Raw genomic sequence first — 26309 nt, forward strand, 5'->3', positions numbered from 1 at the left:
TATTTTTTTCTTTTGCATTAACACTTATGTGCCCTTTCCACTTATAATCTCATCTTTTAGTTCATGAGTTCATTTCCTCCTTTTTTTTAGTTCTCTCTTTGTGTAATATATGTTGCTGGGATATGGGATCTCCTGGACCAGGGTTCTAATTTCCCAATATTTTATCTTCTATTTTCATGAACTTGATTTTTTGCTCTATTTTCTTAGATGTTTTCTCAAATTTATCTCCCGATCCTTTTATCTAGTTTTCCTTATGTTATCTTATCTTTTATTATTAAGAACTTTGTTGTTGTTCTCTGTTATGTTTTTAATAGTAATATGGTTTTATTTTATGCTTATAGTATTTCTAAGAGTCTCACATTTTTTAGCTCCCTGCACAGTTCATTCATATATATATATACATATATATATTTTTTTTCAAGTTTATTGATTTTCTTTTTTTCTGTTCATGGTTTTCGCCTCTATCTTTCATATTAGAGAATTTTTCTCAGTATTCTGGTTGTTTCTTGTTTGTTTATATTTAAGAGTAGAGACTGAAAAGCTGATTAGAATCTCTCAGTGTAAGGGTAAGTGTTGTCAACTCTCAGTCTCCAATTTTGGACTGTTCTGTTTGTGGGGCCATTAATGTCAATATCTTTGTGCTTTTGTGCTGGTCAGAGTCCCTAGAAAGTTCTTCAAATATCCCCCTGGAGGATCAAATCCTAGCCACAAGTATTCTGTCATTTCATTTATTTGGTTTCAGTATAGTACTCTTGACTTGGGTGGACCTGCTACCTCCAGTATGGACATGCTCTAAATAATCACTCTCTGGTTAATTTTTCTGATATTTCTTGTTGCTTTAGGTAGACTCATATTAATTGGCTTTCATTTTTCTTTTGCTTACAGGAACTCTTTTAACATTCTTATAGTATGGCCTACTGGTGATGAATTATGTGAACTTTTGTATCTCTGAAAAAAAGTCTTTATTTCAGTTTTGTTTTTAAAAGATATTTTCACCATGTATAGATTTATAGATTAAAATATTTTTCTTTCAATATTTTAAATATGTTGCTCCACCATCTTCTCACTTTCATTACTTTCTATGAGAAAATATCTGTCATCCTTATTTTATCTCTATGTAATGTAACTTCTTTCTCTGGTTACTTTTAAGGTTTTCTCTTCATCATTTAAGCAATTTGGTTATAAAGTACTCTGGTGTCATTTGTTTCATGTTTCTTTTTTTAACATTAAAATTTTAAAACATTTAATTTGATAAAAAACCTATGACCAAAATTATTTCACATAATTAAACTTATGCTGACTCTTCAATTAGAAAGACAGATGCATTGTCACAAGTATTTATATTTATGACTATTAAGATCTTCTTTTTCTAAATCTTCACCAACATTTATCTGTTTGAAAGATTCCTTGAGGTGGTATTTATACTTCAGTTTGAAAGTAGTTGAAAAATCCTCTTGCTGCTACTTGTTCAAAGGTTAAAAGTTTTCTCCAAGGTAATAGTTTTCCTCCATTCTCTGATTCTAAAAATGGGAGCCCAGGTCTTTTATCTTTAAATTGTTTCTTATTTATTTGTGACCTAGTGTTTTTCTTTCCTCTTGGTCTTCCCCTTGGTCTTCCTGTTGACTTATATTTCCTCTTTTTACATTTCTTCCTTTTTTTCAGAATCTTTCAAAAATAGCTTTCAAAGTCAATGGTCTTGGTTCTAAATATGAGTCACTTGATGAATCTCTTGCTTGAACATTTTCAGGTGAATGAACAAATTTTCTAATAGGATTTCTATGCCTCCATTTAGGTGAGTAAGGAAACACTGGGTTTTAAGTAAGCTGCTACCAGAGGAAGAGTTATCACTTTGATTTCCAATTTCCATAGTTGAATTAGATGATGTTATGTAGTTCAGTTATGCATTTCTGGTATGTATTCTCCAAGTCCCTCTCAAAATTGTTATTCCTCACTTGTTCTTTGCTTTAACCAAATTTCCATTCAGGTTAGCAGCTTGCAACAAGCTCTGGCTTGGTGTGGGCCTCAGTTGCCTATTACCCCTGCAACCAGTCCTTGGAGGTCTGTATCCAGCAACCTCCGACCTCAGCACTCTAACAGGCAACAACCACCTGCCTCTGCAACTGGGCAGAAGAAAAGACTATGCCAACCACTTAATCCAACTAACAGTGGGGCCAAAATTTCATGATAACAATTTATCTCCGGAAGGAAAGTGAGAGGCGGGAGTTTGGGGGTGACCATTTTGGTTGCCATGGAGGGAGGAGCCTGTTTCATGTTCCTTGTGTTTGAGTTTCATTAGACTTTGTGGATATGTTGAATACAATTATTCTTCAAGTATTTCTTCAGAAAGTTTAATTACATGTATATCAGGCCACTTAAATCTGTCCTTCAAGTTATTGTTGCTCTGTTGAGTTTTTCCATTTTTTTTTATTTTTCACTGTTTCTTTTTAGATAGTTTCTATTGCTATGTCTTCAAGTTTACTGCCCCTTTCTTCTCAACTAATCCACTGTATTTTTTATTTCAGGCATTGACATTTTCATCTCTAGAATTTTGATTTGGGTATTTTTGTGTTTTTTTTTTATTTTTAAAATATGTTTTTATTGATTTTGGAAAGAGAGGAAGGGAGAAGAAGGGAGAGAGAGAAACATCAATATGAGAGCAAAACATCCATTAGCTCCTCCCACATCTCCCCACCCCTGGGGATTGAGCTGGAAACCTGGGCATGTGCCCCAATGGGGAATTGAATTGGTGACCCTTTGGTGCACTGGATGATGTTCAACCAACTGAGCCACACCGGCCAGGGCTCTTTGGGTATTGTTTATATCTTCTGTGTCTCTACTTAACTTTTTGAATTATGGAATACAATCATAATGCTTGACTCTGCTTTTCTATCAATTTTAATATTTGCTTCAAACTACAACGTCATGTAATTTCCTTACATTCTGGGTGCATTTTTATTAATTGATTTTTCTCCTCATTATTGGCCATACTTTTTAGCTTCTCTATATGTCTGATAATCTTTGACCCATGCCAGACATTATATTTTTTTCCTTGTTGTGTGCTCAATGTATTTGCATTACTATAAGTATTCTTCAGCATTGTTCTGGATGCAGTTAAGTTATTGGAAAAAATTTGATCCTTTTGAGTCCTGACCTTAAGATTTGTTAGGCAGGACAATACACATGTTTAGTCTGGAGGTAATTATTTCCTACTACTGGGTAACAATTTTCAAAATAATCCACTAAGTTCTTGGAGAATATGGGGGGTTTCCAGCCTGGTTGGTGGGAGCAAGTATTGTTCCTAGCCCTGAGTAGGCACTGGGCACCATGCCCTCTTATCGTTTGAATAGTTCTTTCCCGAACTTTATGCATACATTGATCAATATTCTCCTGAATACTTGAGGGGATCCTCTGCAGATTTTCAGATCCTTTCTCCATGCAATTTTACCCCCTCCAGTACTCTATTCTGTAAACCTCTACTACTTTGGTCTCTCCAAACTTTTAACTTTGTCTTCTCAACTCTGGAGTCCAGAGGGCTCCACCTGGGTACTCTTTTCCTGCACTCTGGCCTCAATACTCTCTCATGGTACAATCTGGGGCAATTACAGGGCTCACCTCATTTTTTGTGTGTATTTTGTGTTTGCTTGTTTGTTATCTCTCAGGGATCACTGCTCTTCATTGCCCAATGTCCAATAGGTACATGATGCCTATTTTTGAAAGAGAGTGTAAGAAGAATAGGGAGGACAAAGGGTAGAAAGAGAGGACTCCTGTCCTGTTCCCCTTGGAGCAGTATTTCCATGAAAGGGAACTGAGGACAAAAGAGACCATCAGGAGGTCTCAGTCAGTGATGGAAAGTCTCTGGATCTCAGTTTGCTTATCTGTGAAATGAGGACAGTGTTAACTGTAGGACTGTTGTGAGGACTGCAGGAGCCCACATATCGTGGGCACTATTTGTGCCAGGGGTCCTCAAACTATGGCCCGCGGGCCACATGTGGCCCGCCGAAAACATTTATCCGGCCCGCCGGGTGTTTTTGCTGCCGCTGCCTGTTGCTTAGCAGCCGACTAGTTTTTTTAAAAACTATAGTCTGGCCCTCCAACGGTCTGAAGGACAGTGAACTGGCCCCCTGTTTAAAAAGTTTGAGGACCCCTGATTCTGTGCCATGGTTGCTGTTATTGTAATTGATGATGACATAAGTCTTGAGGGGAGTTTAATGTTGATAGGCACAGATAATCAGGGGAAAAGTGGTGGCTTCTTACAGCCTCCTTTGCAAAGCCAGGTCTGGGAAATGTGGTTTCTTGGAAAACAATGAATGACACTACTGACAAAACAGTTGAAAAAATAGTTATGGTTGAGTCACTTTCAGGGCCCCGCCCCTCTAGAAGTAACCAGAGACCAGAAACATCTGTTTGCTGAACATTTCAAAGTAATAATAATCTTTGATCTGCCTGGTGTCCTGCTTGATGATGAGATGGCTCTTTTAATTACTTCTTTCAAAACTATTTTCAGTCACACTCCTAACTCCATTGGGTCAGAGGCTGGGAGTGGAGGTAGAACAGAAAAACCCCTGACTGAGTTCCCCTTCAATGACACCTGCCATCTCCTTTGGACACTTGATGTCAAGTGTGGGTTTTTTGAAATTTCTCGCCTGAAACTATAAGCAGGTTGTTTTCCAACAGGAAATCATCTCTAAAATTCTCCTCACTGTGCAACAGAGAATGTGTAAAGCCAGCAAGCTCTGAACTTGCCATGGACTTACACCAGGATAGGGACTAAGTAGCCTTCAGGTACCCAGTTCTTCTAAACGGCAGCTGTAGCCATGATCTAATGGCTCCCCAGAGAAAGTCTAACTGGGCAGAGGAGGCTGGCATGACAGAAGGCTAGGATGTGAGATGGAGAGAAAGAGCACCTGTCTTTCTCTCCCCCTCACAGGCCCTGCAAACCCCAAAGCTGCATCTGTCTCAGCCCTGCTGGTTCCCAGGCCAAAGACCATTTGAGAATGTGGTAGGAACTTCCACATGAAGGCAAGTCTTAGAGTCCTAGGCTGGAGTGAAGGGGAGTATATAGACTTACCCCCAAGACAAGTGGTAGCCTTCCATTTTATCCTGGGAACTTCTGTGTGGGCTCCATGCATGCCAGTTCCCAGAAGAGATGAGGCCTCAGCAGGGCATGAAATGACTGTTTGACAGAAGCTCCCAAGGCTGACTGAGCAACACTGAGAGAAGGACGTGTGCTTCCACCCTTTGAGCCACAAGAAGAAACTACGTGGACTCCTTTTCTTGCCCCCTTTGTGAGGGAGCAGATGCAGATGCCAGTCAGGAGCTGCCAGGCTCTGAGGGAGAAATGAGTCAAGGGCTTGTGCTCTCTTGTGGACTTTCATGCCCATCCAAAGGGGAGTGTGAAGAGGGAGATGACCCTGGGTAGGTGTGGGTTCCAGGAACACTTTAAACAAACCATCCGAATGTTAAATTGCTTTCTAGCTGTATGAGGTTGTTTTATGCTATGGCCACATGTTCAGGGACTCTAAACTGTTGCCCTCCTCTGGATGGCTGTATGTACAGGCTCAGGTGAGCCATTTGGAGCTCTGAAGTCCTGCAAATGATAATGTTAATACCACTTTTTATTATTGAATATTTACTATATATCAATCACTGCCATAGGATCTTACAAGCATAATCTCAATTTATCAATCAACAAATACTGGTTGAGAGTCTGTTCATGTCAGGCACTGGCATATATATATAATTGATTTCAGAGAGGAAGGGAGAGGGAGAGAGAGATAGAAATATCAATGATGAGAGAGAATCATTGATTGACTGTCAATGATGAGAGAGAATCATTGATTGACTGCCTCCTGCACACCCCCTACTCGAGCCCCCAACTTGGGCATGTGCCCTTGACTGGAATCGAACCTGACACCTTCAGTCTGCAGGCTGATGCTTTATCCACTGAGTCAAACCAGCTAGTGCAAGCACTGGCATTTAATCCTCAACAAACAATGAGGTAAAAATGATTTCTCCCATTTTACTGGTGATGAAACCAAATTTTAAGAGAGGTTAACTGATTTACACAATGTCCCACAGCCAGCAGGTGGCAGAACTGGGATTCAAACAAAGACTATCCCTCTCAGAAATCAGTGCTTGTAACCACTTAGCCTCTTACCGAACCTTTGACTCACACTGAGGATAAAAGTGACACATGGTGGTTCATGGACTGGGAAAGGATCCCATCAGCCTGTCCCCAAAGTGAGCTGCTAGGGATGAGCCTAGGGCAGAGAGGAGATAATCACCAGGCAGGTCTGAGCTCACTTTGGCCTGGCAAATAGCTTTCCCAAACACATCAGGACATTTTTATTTGGCCCACAAGACTAGCACTGGTTCTTCCTCCATTTGCCAATGTCACCCGCTCTCCAACTTTTTCTGCTAGTCTTGGTGCCACCTGGTTGAGGGTATTAGGCCTTTGCAGGCCTTAGGCCCACCCATGTGCAAGGACCACCTCTCCCAGTATGTGTGCCAACCCAAACTAGTTCCCACCAGCATATGGCATCTGGCATTGGCTGATAACTGGAGAGCCTGTGGGGGGGGGGATAACAGGAGGAACCAAGACCCCATTATCTGTACCCCTCCTCTCATCACCTGCCTTGGCCTGCCCAGTCTTTTGGACTGGGATTCTGTCTTGCTTTCCTGGCTAGAGTCAAGTAGCTCTGCTGATACTGAAGCTCTGGCCCAGCTGCTTGCCAGACTGACCCCCTAGATTAATTAGCTTTTGTCAGGGGCTAAGTCCTGCACCCAGTATCCCCACCTGCTGCTGGGCACCTTCTTCCAAGTCTGACAGACCTCCTGCAGTCATCACGGTCCATCCAGCCTAGTTTCCACCTGCCTCTTTTTCCAAAGTGTTTGGAGATAAGGAATAAGAACCTTGCAGAGAGAAACTGTGCAATCCACAGGGTGGAGGCAAAGAGAGACATGGAAACTCAACAGATTCCAGGCCTGCAGGACCCCACTGTAACTTGATTGATGGAATGTGAACCTCAGTTAAAAAGAGCAAATGCCAAGAGAAGACAGGTGGGTCTACCATTGACGGTTAGAAAAAGAAAAGTCCTAAAACCATTGTTGGCAGTGCCCATTCAATCTCTGTCTGGAAATAGTGCAGTTTGACCAAGAACTTGATCCTGCCTTGCCCGGCCAGTTTTGCTCAGTGGTTGAGCATCAACCTATGAACCAGGAGGTCATGGCTCAATTCCCTGTCAGGGCACATGTTTGGATTGCAGGCTAAATCCCTAGTAGGGGGCATGCAGGAGGCAGCCCATCAATGATTCTCTCTCATCATTGATTTTTCTATCTCCCTCTCCCTTTCTTTCTGAAATCAATAAAAATATTTTAAATAAATAAATAAATAAATAAATAAATAAATAAATAAATAAATAAATAAATAAATTGATCATGCCTTGTCCCCATGGCAGGGTTATCTTCCAGGGAAGAGTGCATTTGTCTCAGTACTATTATTGAACTCATCTAAGCAAATCCTTGTGCTTCAATTCCAAGCTCACTAAATAATCTTCCAATACTAATATTGATAACTCTTATAATTTTACTTTTAGTATACTTCATGCAATATGAAGTCATGTGTTGATCTGGTCCACTGGGCCGCTATGTTTTCACTGTAAATTAGTAAGCGGGTATTCTGGCTTTATGCATCAACCTATTGTGAGCTTTGAGAAGGTGAGTCAGAACTCCAAAGTTTAATTAACTCGGAAAGAAAGCAAAAGTTCTGCCGCCATAAGGCAGAGGGTCAGCCCTTGGTCCCTGTAGGCTGGCCTTGGGTGACCATCACCTTATGGGTGTTGGTCAGCTTTCCCATCTTGACCTTGTGCCACTTCCACTCACCAGCCTGAGCCCTTTGGAGACCTCCAGCAGTGAGTCTAGTTCAAGTTTTCCAGACTGTTTGGCCATGGTGATGTGGATTTGCCTGGATGTCTCAGGAGGCTTGAGACTGATGCCTAGGCTACCAACCAGGGCAAGGGGTGTCAGCTGGACCCAGATGACGTGCTCTGGGCACTGGGAGCCCCTGCAGGGACCCAGCCCTCACAGGGCCCTCACACAATCTCAGGCTTCCTGGTCAGGGGTCCTGTGGTGCATTTTGAATAGTCCCTCATGGAACAGATAATAACAGTACCACACATTGGTCCAGAGACTCTGTTTCCTAAGCATTTACACATCCTCTCATTTGAGTTTTGCACCTCTCCCCTATGGAAAAGCAGGTAAGCATTTTCAGTTTTGCTTTGCAGTTGTGAACACTTGGGCTTCAAGAACATAAATGACTTGCTCAAGGTCACACTGTTTGTAAGTGCTGGAACCTGCAGCTGACCCAGACCTGAATACTGCAAGCCCCAAGCTTCTTCATGTGTCTCCAGCTGCTGCTTATGCCAGATAGGCTCACAGCGGGGTGCCCCATATCAGTAGGTCAGCCCCAGAGTTGCCTTTCAGGACAGACTGCACACACAGGTGCCTGCAGAGGATTAAATAGGACCCAGCTTCTGCCAGGACAGCCCACAGCCCCAGCTGGTGCAGGAGACAGGATTTGCATCTTTCCCATACCCACAGGCATTCCTGTAAGCAGATCATCTCAGAATCTGCCTCTGGACAGAATTTGGTATTCAGGAAGGCTTCTTCGCGCTCTCATTTACCTGGATTGTCCAGGGCACCATGTGGCACCAAGAGCTGACTGGAACAATGCTTTCAACAAGCGCGGTAATGATCACTGATTTCACCCAGCCAAGGGGAGAACAAAGGAAGATGGTGTCACACATACCAAAGCAGCTTTCCGCCATCCTTAACACACTGACACCCATAATGCACAAGTGGCCAGCCCACTGCCTTTACTGCTTCCAATTCTTCTCCCCCCCTCAGACCTCAGCCCCTCCAACTTTCTCTAAATTCCCCACCCCTCAGCATCCTCAACCCTGCCCAGACAAGACAGTGCCTTCCCCTGCATGTCCTTGCTGGACAGGACTGGCAGGAGAGGTTTTCTCTGGCGATGTACAATAAACAAAGAGTTTTCGCTGGCCTGACTTTGTGAGGCTCTCAATAAACCTAGAGGAGGCGGCTGTGATTGTGTTTATTTGCACAGGAAAAAACTAAGGCTGGTTCAGTTGAGAGACATGGACAGAGAGTCCGGGTTCTGGAAACAAGGAGAAAGGGCAGAGAGTCGGAATAATGGGAAGCAGAAGGAAGGGGAAGAAGCATGTTCCCACTTATGGAGCATCTGCCAACATGTGCACAGTGCCCTCACTGTGGTCCCTTTGTCACCTGCCAGCCGCCATGGCCTAACAGCGAAGGGCCACCATGTTGCCAGACACAGCAGGCGTATGTGGTCCGGGTGTGGGAGCCTGGGACAGAGTGAGTCCTGGACAGCCCTGTGGTGGGGAAAGCGAGCAGGTGCCCACTGCGTGCTGCTCACTGGCAGGCTATGTTCCAGGCCGTGACCCATATTGTCCCATATGTTCCTCAAAACAGCCCCATCGGGTAAGCTATGATTTCTGTTCTGAGATAAGGAAACCACGGCTCAGAGAAATTGCTCAGGACCATGCACACATGGCTGGGAAACACAGCAGTGCCTGTCCTGAAAATCTGGGAAAATCTTTGAGCTCTGGGTGAGGTAGGGGTGAAGTGGAGCTCATACTGGCTCCCACCTCAGAGCCCCTCAGCAGCAGCCCAGGGGCGTGAGCCCTGGCCCATTCATTACTCTGTCACAGGAGAGGGTAGCAGAGGCCCTCTGCGTCCAGGGCTGGTCTCAAAGCGAGTGACGTAGGGCTCATGGGACTCCAGGCCTGACACCCCCGCCAGGGCTGCTCTTCTTCTCCAGAGTGGCAGCAATGCATGACAACGCTGAGACCAGAGAGCCCTCTGCCTGGGCTGGGGCAGGGGCAGGGGGACGTCTGCAGCAGCCTGGGAGGGTCGTCTGCATGGAAAACCAAAAAGCACACAATGTGGTTAAATCACCCACATTTCTTATGGAAAATCTGCTCTCTAATCCTGGTATGCAGTGCATTTCCCAAGAAAGCTGGGCACATACTCCTCCCTGTCTTTCTCACTCACTCACACACACATGTGCTCACACTGTTCCATTTTGGGCATTTCCTTCTGCCTGCTCTATTGTAATTCTCTCCCAATTGGTTTCTTGTCCCACTTCAGCTAGAGGACTTTCCAGAACACAAAACTGACCAAGCCACTATTTTCTTTGAACTCTTTGCTCTCAGGATAACATCCAGGCCGCCGCCTGCCTGACAGGGCCTTCGTGTAGACATGCACTGTCCAGTATAGGCTATAAGTATGGCTACAGAGCACGTCCAAGGCATGGTGAGTGCAAAATACCCACCAGGTTTTGATAAATTAGAAAAATAATGTAAAATATCTCAATAATTTTTATACTTGATTATATGGTGAAATGATATTTTGAATTTTAAAGTATATATTATTAAAATTAATTTAACCTCCTTTTAAAAATATTAAATGACTACTATAAACTTTTAAATTATATATGTGGCCGCATAATATTTCAATTGGGAAGCACTGGTCAAAATCACCTTGCCTTTTCCCTGGCCTCACCCTTGTACCCCAGTCCTATAAAACTCCCTGCATATCCCCCAGAGTGTAAGCTGTCTGTTCTGTGCCTTCACTCAGGCACCCCCTCTACATTCTCCTACTGTCCACTGAACAACACCTCCTCATTGCTCTAACCTCAGCTCCTCTGACAAGCTCCCCAAGTCCTTCTTTGGCCCCCACTGTTCCGTGTGGGGACGTCCTGCCTTTCTTACATGTATGCAAGGTTCTGTGTCAGCAGAGATGGTGTCTTCTTTAAAAAATATATTTTTTATTGATTTCAAAGAGGAAGGGAGAGGGAGAGAGATATAGAAACATCAATGATGAGAGAGAATCATTGATTGGCTGCCTCCTTCATGCCCCCCACTGGGGACTGAGCCGGAAACCTGGGCACGCTCTCTTGACTGGAACAGAACCCGCGACCCTTCAGTCTGCAGGCCGACACTCTATCCACTGAGGCAAACAGGCCAGGGCAGCAAAGATGGTGTCTTAATGACCTCTACATGACCTTAGCTCCTAGCACAGTGAAATGACTGGCCATCAAACAAGTGAATGAAGAGGAAGCATTGGCGTATGAATTTGACCTTCTCAACTCGGGGTGCCATCCTGGTTTCCCAACTTCCCCAGCCCTCTCTCTTTCCCGCAGTCCCTTGGGAGAAGCACTTGCCTCTTTCTGGTTCCTGGGGCTGAAGGACACCTCCCCCATGCCACCCAGATGACCACAGTCTTAGATGGTCTGTTCTTCTGTGATTTAGCCTAGAGGTGTCCTCCCAAGGGCAGCCTCATGTTTTCAACTTTAAGTTCCCTCTTTGGAGGGGCTCTGCTGAGGCCTGGGCTACACTGGAAGGCATGGAAGTGACAGCATTCTGGGTTGTATTTCCCAACTGCCCAAGATGAGCTCCCAGCTGCCTTGGAGGAACCCCCAAAAGGGAAGCAGTTATATGTCCCCTCTTCATTCCAGAGCCTCACCAAACCCCGCAGAGTCTGATTCTGAACATCCTCTGACTGCCTGGCCCTGCCACTGCCCAGTCACGGTGGCTTGTGCTCACCCAGCACGCTGGGCCTAGCGCAGCTCCTGGCTCGGCCTGTCCCAGGAACAGCACAGGGTTTCACAGCGAGCTGTGAGTGACCGCTGAGAAAGCTCAGTCCCCGGCGGGCACAGCAGGACTGTCTCATTCATGGCAGCTGAGACCTTCAAACAGAAACTCCATTCATCACTGCCTCCTGCCATGTGACCGTCCAAAACCTGAGCTCCAGGCCTGGCATTTCCCGGAGTCACCTGGATGGCAATCAGCAGGTCCTTTTATCCTTGGGCTTGTGCAGGAAATGTGCCTCATTCTAACATTTGTTCTCGAACAGGAGTCCAGACCAGGGGCAAAAAGTCCAGATCTCTATTGATTGGCCTAAAGGGGGGAGGTTAATTTGTGGTCTTTGCCTTTGGCTATTTATTACTAAAGAAAATAAAATAGTTTATTTTCATATTTGTGGTGGGTGGCAGAAAAGACTTCAGCTTCTTTTCCCTCTGTTAAAGAAATATGACTACTGGATCTTAGGAAACAAATGACCTTAAAGTCTGTTAAAATAGGTGAGACTAATTAGTGCTCACTTGTGTATTTAGTTCACAATAAAAAACATCAGCCTAAAAAACTCTATGAAAAGAAAAAAATTATCACAAGGTGGAAAAGTAGAGTCTGCTCAGAAAGGCCCTTGAGAATTAGATCACAGACGCTAAAAGGTAAGTCATTCCTCAGAAAATGTTCTTCAAAAATGCAGACTCACCATTCTGAGACTTTGTCCTAAATATCATTTTATTCTTTAATCAAGAAGGTGATTAAAGTAAATATCAACTAACTACAATAACTAAAAGATCTGCATGGACTCTGGTTTTGATGAGCTGAAAAAGAAACACCATGGTTGCGAGAGCCCCGTGTTCGGATGTTAAATGAGGAGGAACAGTTGAGTGAGGGAACTTTCTGTGGGAAGCAGAGAAGGGCTTCAGTGGAAGGAGGCGGCAAAAAACACACAGAAATCTTGGGAGGGCATTTGGGTTTCGCATGGTTTCTGGGATGGGGTGGGAAGACAAGCTATTTCAATAATTCTCTTTCTTTAAAGATGAGCCTGGCAGGCTGCACAGTTTTAGGACCCTCAGGTATCAAACCTTGAGTCAACCTCACTCAAAATTCTACCCTATAATTCCCATCATTCCTCTATGGCAGTGATGGTGAACCTATGACACGTGTGTCAGAGGTGACACGTGAACTCATTTTTTTGGTTGATTTTTCTTTGTTAAATGGCATTTCAATATATAAAATAAATATCAAAAATATAAATCTTTGTTTTACTATGGTTGCAGAGATCAAAAAATTTCTATATGTGACACGACACCAGAGTTAAGTTAGGGTTTTTCAAAATGCTGACACGCCGAGCTCAAAAGGTTCGCCATCACTGCTCTATGGACTGAATGTTTGCATCTCCCCCAAATTCATGTGTTAAAACCCTAATCTCAAATGCGATGGTATTAGGAGGTGGGCTTTGGGCGGGGATTAGGTCATGAGGATGGAGCCCTCCGGGTAAGATTAGTGCCCTTCCCAAAGAGACCCCAAATAGCTTGCTTTCTCTCTCTGCTCAAGTGAGAAACATGCCCTATGAGGACATAACAGGAAGGTAGCTGTCTGCAAACCAGGAAGAATGTCCTCGCCCAGAACCCACCCCTGCTGACACCCTGACCTCGGACTTCCTGTCTCTAGAACCATGAGAAAATAAATGTGGATTGTTTAAATCACCCAGTTTGTGGTGTTTGTCATAGCAGCCCAGCCAACTGAGACACTCGTGATTACAATTTCCACCCCAGAGGTGCCCCTATTCCCTTTTGTGTGGGCATTGCTGTTGGTGTGTGTGGTAGACATCCTCCGTTGGCTGGCCCAGTCACCCTCCAAACCCTTCTGGTGGTTCCCTGGCTCTCAGAAAGCTCTGGTTCCTGATGAAAAGCCCATAGCCTATCCTTGATCCATCTTTCTTCTACTGTACCCTGCCTGGAACATGGTGAGGGTTAGCATGCAGCAGCCTTCTGCCCACCACCAGAGGGCCCACATGAAGACAAAAGACAGCAGACCAAGGATACCAGAGAGAAAGATAAGGAAAGCCTGGGGTCCCCGCAGAGTGTTGCTACCTGGCTGTACCACACATTGTTTTTAAGGGGAAAATCATTTCCTATGTGCTTAAACCATTTAGTCAAATTTCATGTCATTTGCAGCTGGGAGAAATCCTAATACATACAGGGCCCTGGAGAGCGTTCATTACTTTATCATTCCTTCGGCTCTTTCAGGGAGGAAAGCCTAAAGGAAGGCTGCCCTGCTCACCACAGTCTGTTCAGCCCCAATAGGAACAGAGGGGACCCGACAGAGACCATGAATTGTGTTTCGGTGTCCTGGTATACATTTCAAAAAGTAGTCTTGGGACCTCTTAGAATGCCTGATATTTTACTGTAAGATTCATGAGACTATGTATGTTATCTGAGTCTTTGGGAATGATAAAGGCAGGATCAACTATAATTGTTCTATTTAGAGCCCCAAAGACAGACTTCTCTTGCCTTAGAGAGTCTAGAGCAGTGGTTCTCAACCTTCCTAATGCCGCGACCCTTTAATACACTTCCTCATGTTGTGGTGACCCCCAATTTCATTGTTACAAATTGAACATAATTAAAGCATAGTGATTAATCACAAAAACAATATGTAATTATATATGTGTTTTACGATGGTCTTAGGCGACCCCTGTGAAAGGGTCGTTCAATCCCCAAAGGGGTCGCGACCCACAGGATGAGAACCGCTGGCCTAGAGACTGATGGAGACACATCTTGTCTCCCCAGGACATTTATTCCAGCAGTACCTTTTGTGCCCTCATACCATTGGTGTGGGCAGAAAATGCACAATAGTCACACTAACAGGACTCTCTCCCTTCAGTCACACATTTCCCAATGGTTCACCTGAGCGGACACAGGAGAATGCCAGCTAGAATGCCAGAGACTGGTGGGACCAATGGTGGATAATTTACTCTGACAGACCAAAACCTGCCTTGTTATCTGTGAAGAAAAGAGTAGATGGGGCCTGATGGCTTCCTGCCTGTGGTGGCCACATTAACCAGTCTTCTGAGGCCACATTCATGCCTCCTCCATTGGAAAATTCAGACCCAGTGCAAATCCTAGTAAGCCCAAACTTAAGTCTATTGTTTGAGAACTGGTTTCCAGTAGGTAATTTTTAAACTGTTTCAGACTGAGGAGAAAAAGGCTGGTACTTAGTCTCTAATGCTACTTATAGAATCTTAGGCAGAGTGATTGTGTACCCGTCTACTTTACCTTACACTTGAAAAAGAATAAATATCACCACCACCACCCCTGCAGACCTCTATTAATCTGCAACACATTTTCAATCTACGCATTGATGACTAGGACAAATCTATTTCCTGGCACATTGATATAGTTATATTTCTAGCCCTTATGTTTAACCCAGCACCATTTCAGAATCAATTTCTATGGAGAGAAAACCTGGACATTTAAATCCATCAAAAAGGAGTAAATGAGCATTTCACATACATCTATCAAGAAGAAATGCCCCTTCTCCCCATCATTGTGGGGCTTTGTCAGTCGCCTGTTGGATGAATGTCCACGTAAGTGTTTATTAATCACTCCCGCGCTCACTGATGGGTCTGAACACTTTGCTCCTCTGTGTCTCTGACACGCACCAAGTAAGCGTGGATTTCTTCCATCCGTCTCTTGAGCACAGTTACTTACTTTGTTAAAGTTAATTTCCACTCATTTCTGGCTTTGATGGGAGATTCTTTTATCAATTCAATTCATGTGTGTTGTCTGCAATCAAAGCAATATTGTCTGCTAATGTGAGCTACATTCTGGGCTCTTCCTCTACTTTATGCCAGCGCTGTCCTGGTCCTGAACTGGAGAATTTGGGGAAGAGGCTGTCACCCAGATAGGCCGCGGTGAGTGGCAGCCATTCCCCTCCTGAAATTACTGGCTTATGGGAATGATGAGTTGCTCTTTCTTCCCAGGGGGATTATTTTGGTTCAAAAACAGTCAGTGGAAAAAAGAAGGTAATGGGAGACATGTAATGGCAATTTTGTATTCCTGCCACTATCTGTAGGATCAGGACTTATTCTGGAATTCAACACTTTTTACACACCAGACCCTTACAACAAACTCTCCTTTCTACACTACTCCTCTATCCCCACGAAGCCTATTATATTCATGTCACATACTTTTGTGTATCTTTTCACACTGTCCTTTCCAGCTTCTCTCTCTTCCCCATTCCATCCATTCCATTTGCACCCCATTAATCTAAGTCCTACTTTTCCTGAAGGCCACATCAAGCCTCCCCTCCTCAGAGGGCATTTTCTCCCTGCCCCAGGGCACCAAATGCTCTTCTTGGAATGCTTCCAGAAATAAAACTCTCACCAAGACTGTGTGGTACACACTACCTTGTGCTATGCTGTGACAGTAGCCTTGAGGAGCCAGGCAATGCAGTCAGGCAGACCAAAGTCTGAATCTGACTCAGAAACTTGGAGCTAGATGGCCCTGGGCAGTCACTGGATCCTAGTGGAAGTTTCCCCATAAGGAAAAGGAATGAAATAATATCTATCTTATAGGGCTGTTGTCAGCATTAACAGTCACTTATGTAACCAACTATTGTAATTTCCAGATGATGTGGGAGCCCAATAAGTGGTCACCATTATTGTATGTCCCAAACAGATGACAAATTCTTCAGTTCAGGACCAAGACAGTGTTAGCATAAAGTAGAGAAAGAGCCCAGAATGTCGCTCACATTAGTAGACAATATTGCTTTCATTGCAGACAACACACATGAATTGAATTGATGTGTGGTGAATATGGTGCTTTTCTGTACTGAAGAGTATAGAAAGTTAAACTTACTAGTACATGTCTCAGCTAAGGTTCAGGTTATTCATAAGGTTCCAACAATTAGATATACGTGTTCAATATTAGAAGCATAGGTGCTGGTAGAAGACATGAAACTCCTGGGTCACAGACAAAGGACTTAATCATTCCCAGTAACAACAGTGGCCAGACTATCAGCTTTTTCTGTGCTGGTTCTTCAAACCCCAATTTCTACAGGGCAACATGAAGAGGCCCAGGTGACATCTGCACACACAATGGGTTTGGTTAAAGAAGAGGAACTCTGAGCTTAAAGAACCCACGTTGTTTATAATGGACTAGAGGCCCGATGCACGAAATCCATGCAAGAGTAGGCCTTCCTTCACCTGGCTGCTGGTGCCGGCTTCCCTCTGGCACCCAGGACCCAGGTTTCCCTTGCAGAGGGAGGCCCTGCCCACCCTCTGCAGCCCTCTGGCTGGTGGCCTGGGCCTCCCTCTGTGGGGTGATCATGGGGTGATGGCTGGCCCCCAACCAATCGCATAACACCCACCTTGGCTGGCCTGGTGCCAGTGGGTGTCATAGTGTGGTCCTGGATGGTCGTCCAGATGGTCATCTGGATGGTCTTTCTGCTGTTCTGCTGTTTGGTCAATTTGCATATTAAGCTTTTATTATATAAGATAGTAGACATGCCTGCTTTTTGATCCGAAGCTCCAAGGCAATTTTCTATGCAAGCATCCTTGAAAAGATACTATAGAACAAAGCAGACAATACATCTGCAAGTGTAGACACAAGAGACCCATGGAAAATTGTCTCCCAACAAGGTCATGTTCCTTCTGTCAGCTGTTGCTTCTGGCAAGGATCATTGTGGAGATTTGGGGTTTTCTAGAGCAATATTCAAGTGTCCAGTTACTAGCTTCATAGTATCAAAGGAAATTGTAGAAACAGCAAATCCCTAATCTCAGATCACAACTATGACTGTGATCTTTGAGCTCAGCTGTGGATCTGGCAGCCTCCTGACTCTCCTCTTTCTTAATTGTGACAGGATAGTTAGGTGTTGTTGAACTTCCTGAAGGCCCACCCTGTAGTCTGTTTCTCCATCCCTTCCAAGAGTCAGTTTGAAAACTCCAAATTTCCTGTATTAAATTCTTCCTTCACTGTTTAAAATAGTTGATGTGGTTTCTGTTTCCTGTAGTGACTAATATAAGTAGAGACTACGCCTCATTGTTCTCCAAAGCTTGAGTGCCTTCCACTAGAAAGTTGGTAAAGGTGATGATGATGATGATGATGATGATAAAAAAAATTAGAGAACAAAAGAAAAAGGTAGAGTAAAGCAGGAAAGGTAGAGTAAAGCAGGAAAAAGAGAAGTAGGAAGGGGTGGGAATCATTATTTTTCTCCTCCTTCCCCTAATAAAATATTACATATTCTCCAAAAAGAAAGGTTTCTTGAGTCTCTATGTACTGCAGTTATTGAAAGGAGAAGCATACATTCTCATTTATAGAATCCCAGCACCACCAATTAGAGCCCCTGTTCTGTTTTGTTTAATTTACATTTTCCTCTAATTTCTCTGTGACACAAGTGAGTTTCTCAGCTTCTCTCATCTGAGCTGGTCACACCTTTGGCTGGATCATGGAGAAGCCTGATCTCAGTTCATAGTCACAAAGTGGTTCTCACACCTGCCACAGCATTTCATGGGACATGGAAAGTAAAGGAGACATTTATGTCTTTAGTCTACTCAGCGGTTCTCAACCTGTGGGTCTCGACCCCTTTGGCGGTCGAACGACCCTTTCACAGGGGTCGCCTAAGACCATCCTGCATATCAGATATTTATATTACGATTCATAACAGTAGCAACATCATAGTTATGAAGTAGCAACGAAAATAATTTTATGGTTGGGTCACAACATGAGGAACTTGTTGAGAACCACTGGTCTACATCATGGTCTAGGGCAGCGGTTCTCAACCCGTGGGACACAACCATCGGAAAACACATATAGCATATCAGATATTTACATTACGATTCAGAACAGTAGCAAAATTACAGTTATGAAGTAGCAATGAAAATAATTTTATGGTTGGGGGTCACCACAACATGAGGAACTGTATTAAAGGGTCGCGGCATTAGGAAGGTTGAGAACCACTGGTCTAGGGGTTCTGCCTGGAATGTGGGTTCTGGCTGACTGAGTCACTCCCAACAGAGTGTTTGGAACCGTCCACCCTGTCGTGCTCTCTAGTGATGACCAGAAAAGTCATCCTCCCATCTTGAGAAGTAACTTCTGGAAGTGCTTCTCTCAGAACTGCCTTCTGACTTGTCCACTCCTCTGTGCTGCACTGTGCTATTCTGGAGCTCTTCTCAGGGTCTGGCAGTATTTGCCTTTCCTATGAAATGTAGGTGGGTGGGCTCTGGGACTTGCATGAGATTGCCCATATGATGTGTATGTCTAATAATAGCTAACATTTACTGAGTAAACTACTCCAGAATTCTCAAGCCATTTCAATTCTAAGAAGTAGGCATTATCATGCTTCATATTTTATAGATGTGGCAACTGAGGCTTAGATAATTAAACAACGTACCCAAGATCATAGCCAGGGTATGTTCAGAGGTCTTTCTCTTTTTATTTATTTTTAAATTTTTTTGTCTAAAGTTTTTCATATGTCTCCTTTTTCCCCAGTTGACTTCCCCCACCCCCCAACCGAGGTCTTTCTCTTTTTTCAAAATAAGACCTGACTTTTTAGGGAGGGAGTAAGGGAGAAAGAGAAACATCGATGTGGGAGAGACACATCAATCGGCTGACTCCTGCATGCCTCCTATTGGAGACTAAGCCCACAACCCAGGCATGTGTCCTGACCAGGAATCAAACCAACAACCAACTGAGTCACACAGGCCCTGGCAGAAGCCCTTCTCTTAACAACTATGTTATCCTACTCAAATAAATGTTTGTTCAATAGATTAGAACAATAGTGACAGAAATTGCTGATTTCCCCATTACCTACTCTTCCCTTCTTCTTAGTAATAATTATCCCCATTGTCATTCAATGTTTTAGCTGAGCCTCTTCCAACTTGGCCAGTTATTTTTCTATGCCTCAATTTCCACATCTGTGAAATAAAAATAAGAATAGTACCTGTCTCATATGTTTCTCAAGTGTATGAACTTTCAGTTAAGTATATATTACTAACCCAAAACTGTCCCCAATAATAATATCTGACCAACAAAATACATATTTTTAATTCCTAATTTGTAGCTCATTTTATGGATCATGAGGATTAAATAAGTTTGTACATCTGCTTGGCACATAATAAGTGTTAAATTCTGGCCAATTAATTTAATTAAACCAAATACTATTTTGTAGTAAGTCTCTCTCAGCAAAGAATTGAGAAACACCGGAAAAATGTCTACCCTTTAGACTTTCTGTCATAAAACAGAATTACAACATATTTTAACAATAAAGTGAACAACTGGTTAAGAATATAAAATCTCTATTTTATTAATCAGATGTTACGGTTTGAGATAGTTTTTGGTTACTAATCTATTGGACTTGATTTTTAAATATTTTAGAAATACATCCTCTCATAAACCAATTGCCACCTAAAGAAATATTCACAGGAGAAGCATCTGTTTCCATCACCGTCTTCCTGAAATACTCCTGAAAAACAGATCAACAGACCAGTCCCTCCTTCTGAAAGAAGCCAGCTTGATGAAGCTACTTAGGCCTGCTAGTGCTAAGTGTGGTAAAAAATAAAATAAAATAAAATTTACACCTATAATAGAATCAAGAAAGACGTTAGACAGTTGGTATGGATAATATTAGAACCTGCCCCATTAATGATGTCTGAGGTTGGGATGGGGATGAGTAAGGAAGTATCTGTACCCTAAACAGAGACTATTTGCATTATAAATTAGTGCCACTGACAGAGTGTGGTTCTGGAGTGAAGTTCCTGCAAGGTCAGGAGACTTATCAAGAGGTCCTAAGATAAAACAGGAAGTTGGAGAGCCCTATCAGGTTGTCTCCAATTTGTGCTTTGAAATTTAATAAGTAATGAAAGCTTAGAAAAGTGTTTGTGTCTGCTGTACAAATTAGACAAGACAGGAGTGATATGAGAAGGGTGATATGTCCAAGATAGAGCCAGCTAAACTTAGCTTTCAGGTTTTAGCTGGTAAGAGCTGTCCTGTGGTATTTGCTTTTACTTCATAGCTAGAGAAGTAAAAGAAAGTAACTTTTCTTAGGGATTCAGTTTACTCACTAACTCTACATCGTTAGCTGGAAATAGGACTTGTCTCAGAGGCACAAGGCCTATTCAGAGAAGATCCACTAATAAACTATTCTCCATGCATTCTAACTGTTCATTTTTTTTTTCCTTTTTAGAAGGGTCTGCTTTTGTTGTACCTATCCTGGTACTCCAAAATGACACAGAGATTTGTGAAGTTAAAATTACTCAAGTAATGATGACAGATGTAATGTTCTTTGTGGGAATTAAGAACTAGGGTTCTTAAGGATGAGGAACACTAGCCAAGTAGTGCGAATATTACCCTTTGGAAAAATACATGACTACAAAATAACATGGCCCCAGAAGAACCATTGGTACTTCATTGGCTTCTCTATGCCAACGAGGGCAGAAACACTCAGCTCCCCACCAGGGTTAAGGGCATCACTAAGAAAATCCTAGAGCAGCTCCTGCAAGAATCAAGGTCTCTTGGCAGTAGACTTCCCTGGGAATCCCTCCCAGCCATCATTAATCACCTGCTCATTATGGCTCTGAGAAATTGCTAACCCAAGTGCTTTGCTGAACAAAACTGGAGCTTGGCTGTGTTAGTTGGGGGTTAGGGTGGGGTTAATGGTCACAAAATCCCTAGGACTTTTTAACCAGTCTGATCTTCTCTGTATGATATACCATAAAATATCAGCCTTAAGATCTCTGCCCTTTCTCTTCTGGCAGATTGTTTTTGCTTTCTTGGGTGTTTTTGAGTCAAAGGCTTTCAGAGAATAGGAGGTTACAGGAGGGGATGTGTCCTGGGTCTGCCCTGGTAAAAATGGGAAAAGAGGAGTGTGTGTGGAGAAGAATGAACAGCCAAAGACGTCTCACCATCCATGGGTTTATTATTGTCTTATGCTGCTACCTGGCTGATCTTGAGCTGTGGGCTCTTGCTGAGAAAGAAAGACAGACAAGATATGGAGCATTTACACTAAGAGATCTCAATACCAATTTTTCTGATGGGAATCTCACCTAAGACCATAGGCAATAAAGTTCAGCCTCATGCCTCAAGAGTCACTGTCATTCATAGGGTGAAAAGGGGACTAATTCAATGGAAAACTACTTGAGCTGAGACTGATTATGACTGTTTCAAGTCCACCATGTTTTCTTCTTCTTTACATTTATAAACACTTCCTACTGAAATCCTTAGTAAATGCTCCACACTCATTTTTAAGGTCTCTTAGTAGGAAATCACCCTCATCCCTCCAGAAGTCATTTTTGCTTCCAGTGATGTCAAGGTGGAAAAGAAAAAGAGAAGATTGGTGTGAATTACTTGGGCTGGACAATCCATGCAAAGAGAAGGCCTCACCAACATTCCTGCTTCCTGTCACCCAGCAAAGAAAACATAGCTTACATTTACTGAGGGCCCTCTCTGTCTTGGACAGTATGCTTAGGTGGGGGCTTTATGAATGCACAAGGAATAAACAGTGGTCCTGGAGTGAGCTGTGGAAGGAAGCTGTATATCTATACCAGGCTGAGATCATGGCTGAGGAGAAAACTCTCTGGAAAGGAAGCACGTAGTGGGTGTCATAGTAGCCTGTGGGAACTTGTAAGGCAGCCCATGAAGAACTTCCAGGAAACCATGGGAAAGGGAGCATTTTACAAGTAAGGCCAGAAGTCCTGCAAAGTTCAAATAGCAACTCTAGTTGTTGATATTAATTGTCTTCACTTCCATGCATTGACTAGAAAACCTGGTGACTTTCAGGTTACAGGCACATCATCTTTAATCTTTACAAGGAAGGTGAGGTATTATTCCAGTTTGACTCTAAGAAAACTGTAGCAAACCCAGCACAAGTAGCAGCCATCTGCAGATTGCTTTGTAGCTCATGCTAGGAGGCCCCAGGCAGGGCACAGGTGACAATTGACCTTGGCCTGCACCTCCCAGGATCCCCCTGGAGCCAGCACACCTGGTAGACAGCTTTAGACCACCCAACCACCTCCACAAGTGACACATTCAAGGGGTGGATTCAGCAGACACCAGAGCCCCTCTGAAGTAAGTCCTGCTCTGTAGGGTCAGCCCCAGCACAGAAGATATTCCACGGTGTTTATGGCCAGTCCTTGTAGCTGATTGGCCTGGGGGTAAATTCCTTCTATGGATGGGCCAACAGCAATAAAGGCTCAGCTACAACAGGAGGGTGCACACAACCCACACAGGGGGTGCACTTGTAGTGCTCAGTTCAGGTGAGTAGGGAGGCTGCTCCATTGTGCCCTACAGGACACCCACTATATAAGGTCATTCTACCAAGACCAGGAGATATAGAAGCTCTATCTAATACATAGAAACAAACATAGGGAGGCAGCCAAAATGAGGAGACAAAGAAACATGTCCCCAGTGAAAGAACAGGAGACATCTCCAGGAAAAGGACTAAACAAAATGGAGACAAGCAATATACCAGATGCAGAGTTCAAAACACTGGTTATAAGGGTGCTCAATGAACTTAGGAAAGAGTAGAGAAAGTTAGTAAGAACCTCAACAAAGAGGTAGGAAACATAAAAAGAACCAGTCAGAAATGAAGGATACACTAACTGAAATGAAGAATACATTACAGGGAATCAACAGTAGAGTAGATGGAGTAGAGGATCAGACCAGAGATTTGGAAAATAAGAAAGCAGAAAACCCACAATCAGAACAGCAAAAAGAAAAAGAATCCAAAAAGTGAGGATAGTGTAAAGAGCTGCTGGAAAAAATTCATGCATACCAACATTCTTATCACAGGGTTGCCAGAAGGAGGAGAGAGAGCAAAGAATGGAAAATCTATTTGCAAAATTAATAACAAAAAACTTCCCTAACCAGGTAAAGGAACTATACATACAAGTCCAGGAAGCACAGAGAGTCCCAAACAAGATGAAACCAAAGAAACCCACATGAAGACACATCATATTTAAAATGCCAAAAGCTAAAGACCAAGAGAGAATATCAAAAGCAGCAAGAGAAAAGCAGTTAGTTACCTACAAGGGAGCCCCATAAGACTGTCAGCTGATTTCTCAACAGAAAGGCAAGAAGGAAGTGGCAAGAAAATTTCAAAGTGATGAAAAGTGACGACCTACAACTAAGATTACTCTACCCAGCAAAGCTGTCATTTAGAATCAAAGGAGAAATAAAGAGCTTCCTAGATAAGAAAAAGATAAAGGAGAGCATCACCACCAAACCAATAATACAAGAAATGTTAAAGGGACTATGAGAAGAAGAAGATGATGTTGATGAAGAAGAAGAAAAAGAAGAAGGAGAAGAAGAAGAAGAAGAATTATATATATATGCCAAATGACCAGAATGACCAGAATGACCAAAATGACGGGAATGACCAGTTGCTATTATGTGCACTGTGGCGGCCAACCAGCCTGATTGGGGCCCCAATCCGCCCCCCCAAACTCCCGCTGCACTGTGGCAGCCAACCAGCCTGATTGGGGCCCCAATTGGCCCCCCCAAACTCCCGCAGCCCCTCCCCCTGGCCAGCCCCACTGCCGATCGGCCCCCTGACCCTGATCTGGAGCGGGACCAGCTGACCAACCTTCCACATCCCCCCCCCCCACTGGCCGGGCCCCATCAGCCCCTTCGGGGCGGGTGGCCAAACCCCACCCATACATGAATTCGTGCACCAGGCCTCTCATATGAATAATAAATGGCAATAAATATATGTCTATCAACAATTACTTTAAATGCAAATGGACTAAATGCTCCAATAAAAAGACATACAGTGGCTGAACAGATAACAAACATATGCTGTCTACAAGACACTCACTTCAGATTGAAAGACACACAAAGACTGAAAGTAAAGGGACGGAAAAGGATATTTCATGAAAATAAAAACAAAACAAAAACAGCTGGAGTAGAAATATTTATACCAGACAAAATTAATTTTAAAACAAAAGCTATAATAAGAGACAAAGAAGGACCCAGCAATTCTACTTCTGGGTATCTATCCAAAAAAAAAAAACAACCCCAAAACACTAAATTGCAAAACACTAAATTGAAAAGACATATACATCCATATGCTCATTGCAGCATTATTCACAATAGCCAAGATAAGGAAGTAACTAAGTGTCCATCTATAGATAAATGGATAAAGAAGCAGTAGTGCATATATATAATGGAATATGATCCAGCCATAAAAAAGAATGAAATCTTGCCATCTGCAATAACATGGATGGGCCTAGAAGGTATTGTACTAAGTGAAATAAGTTAGACAGAGAAATACAATGTCAGATGATTTCACTTATATGTGGAATTTAAAAATCAAAATAAATGAACAAGCAGAACAGAAACAGGCTCATAGATATAGAGAACATTTGACAGCTGCCCAATTAAAGGGGCATTGGGGGAATGGGGGAAAGGGAAAAGGGATTAAAAAGTATAAATTGGTAGTCATGAGGATGTAAAGGATAGCATAAAGAATATAGTCAATAATATTGTAATAACTATATGGTGTCAGGTGGGTACTAGATTTTTCAGGGTGATAGCTTCATACATTATATAAATGTCTAATCACTATGTTGTAGACCTAAAGCTAATATAATATTGTATGTCAACTGTAATTGAAAAATTAAAAATTATTTAAAAGAAAAATAAAGCATTTGAAATCCTGAGATGCTCATCCAGATGCAGCTGTGATACCCTGACTAGATGAGAAGAAAGGACAGCTCTTTACAGCCATTAACACTAACATTAAACATTTACTAAAATATATGTCAGGTGCCAAACACTGTGAGAAAGGTTGGTGAAACCAAAATGGACAAGTCTTAATCCTTGCCCTTAAGGGTTGTAATCTAATTGGTAAAGAACAATAGGCTATCCCAGCAGCTATGACATGAGTACCATTGATTCCATCATTTGATCTGATTCTAATTATCTGGAAGAATCACAGGTTGGGGACCATATTAGTTATTATAAGATACAGCTGCATGTCATAGAATATCCAAACAATAATAATAAAGGTAAGTATTTATCTTCCACTCATGTAAAATACTAGGCAGCTCCTTGATTTTAGTGGCCCTGGTTCTTCCCTTCTTTCTGCTCCACTCTTCCCCTATGAAGCTTTTATCTTAAGTACTTTCTAGTGGTCCAAGAACGAAATGCTGAAATTGCTTCTCTGACTTGTAAGGAGCCCTCCACTCACCTCTTTAAATATGGGTATTCCTAGGAATACCCAAGTTCACCCATCCTAAGACTAAAGCTATCATTTTTGTACCATAGATTCCAAATCTTTTTCTCCATCTCTAATCACATCCCAATTTGACATACTGTCACACCTTCATAAGCAGAAGTGGGCTCTGCTTTTGAGTGCATTCTCTGCCTTCAGTATCACCAACCACCAATTCCCTCAAATAACCAATGTGTTTCACTCCCTCTCTTTCATGCCCTTACACACACACACACACACACACACACACACACACACACACACACACACCTAATTGGTCATACTCATTCCCCCTTCAGATTCTCTCAAATACTTCCTTCTTCTGATCCTCCTGCCCCCACCCCAGCTCAGATGGTCATTATCCATCACTTGAACTAATACAATCTTCTTGCTTGTCTCTCTACATTTGTTCATTCAATAGTTCAATAA

General features: G+C 43.0%; 1 pseudogene; it reads right to left on the minus strand.

Annotated features, from left to right (window-relative positions):
• Nucleotides 1-1328: 1328 nt before the first annotated feature.
• LOC102420366 lies at nucleotides 1329-15357 on the minus strand (annotated as a pseudogene).
• Nucleotides 15358-26309: the final 10952 nt, after the last annotated feature.

The sequence above is a fragment of the Myotis lucifugus genome, unplaced genomic scaffold (genome assembly GCF_000147115.1).
Source record: "Myotis lucifugus unplaced genomic scaffold, Myoluc2.0 scaffold_227, whole genome shotgun sequence".
Taxonomy (NCBI): Eukaryota; Metazoa; Chordata; class Mammalia; order Chiroptera; family Vespertilionidae; genus Myotis; species Myotis lucifugus.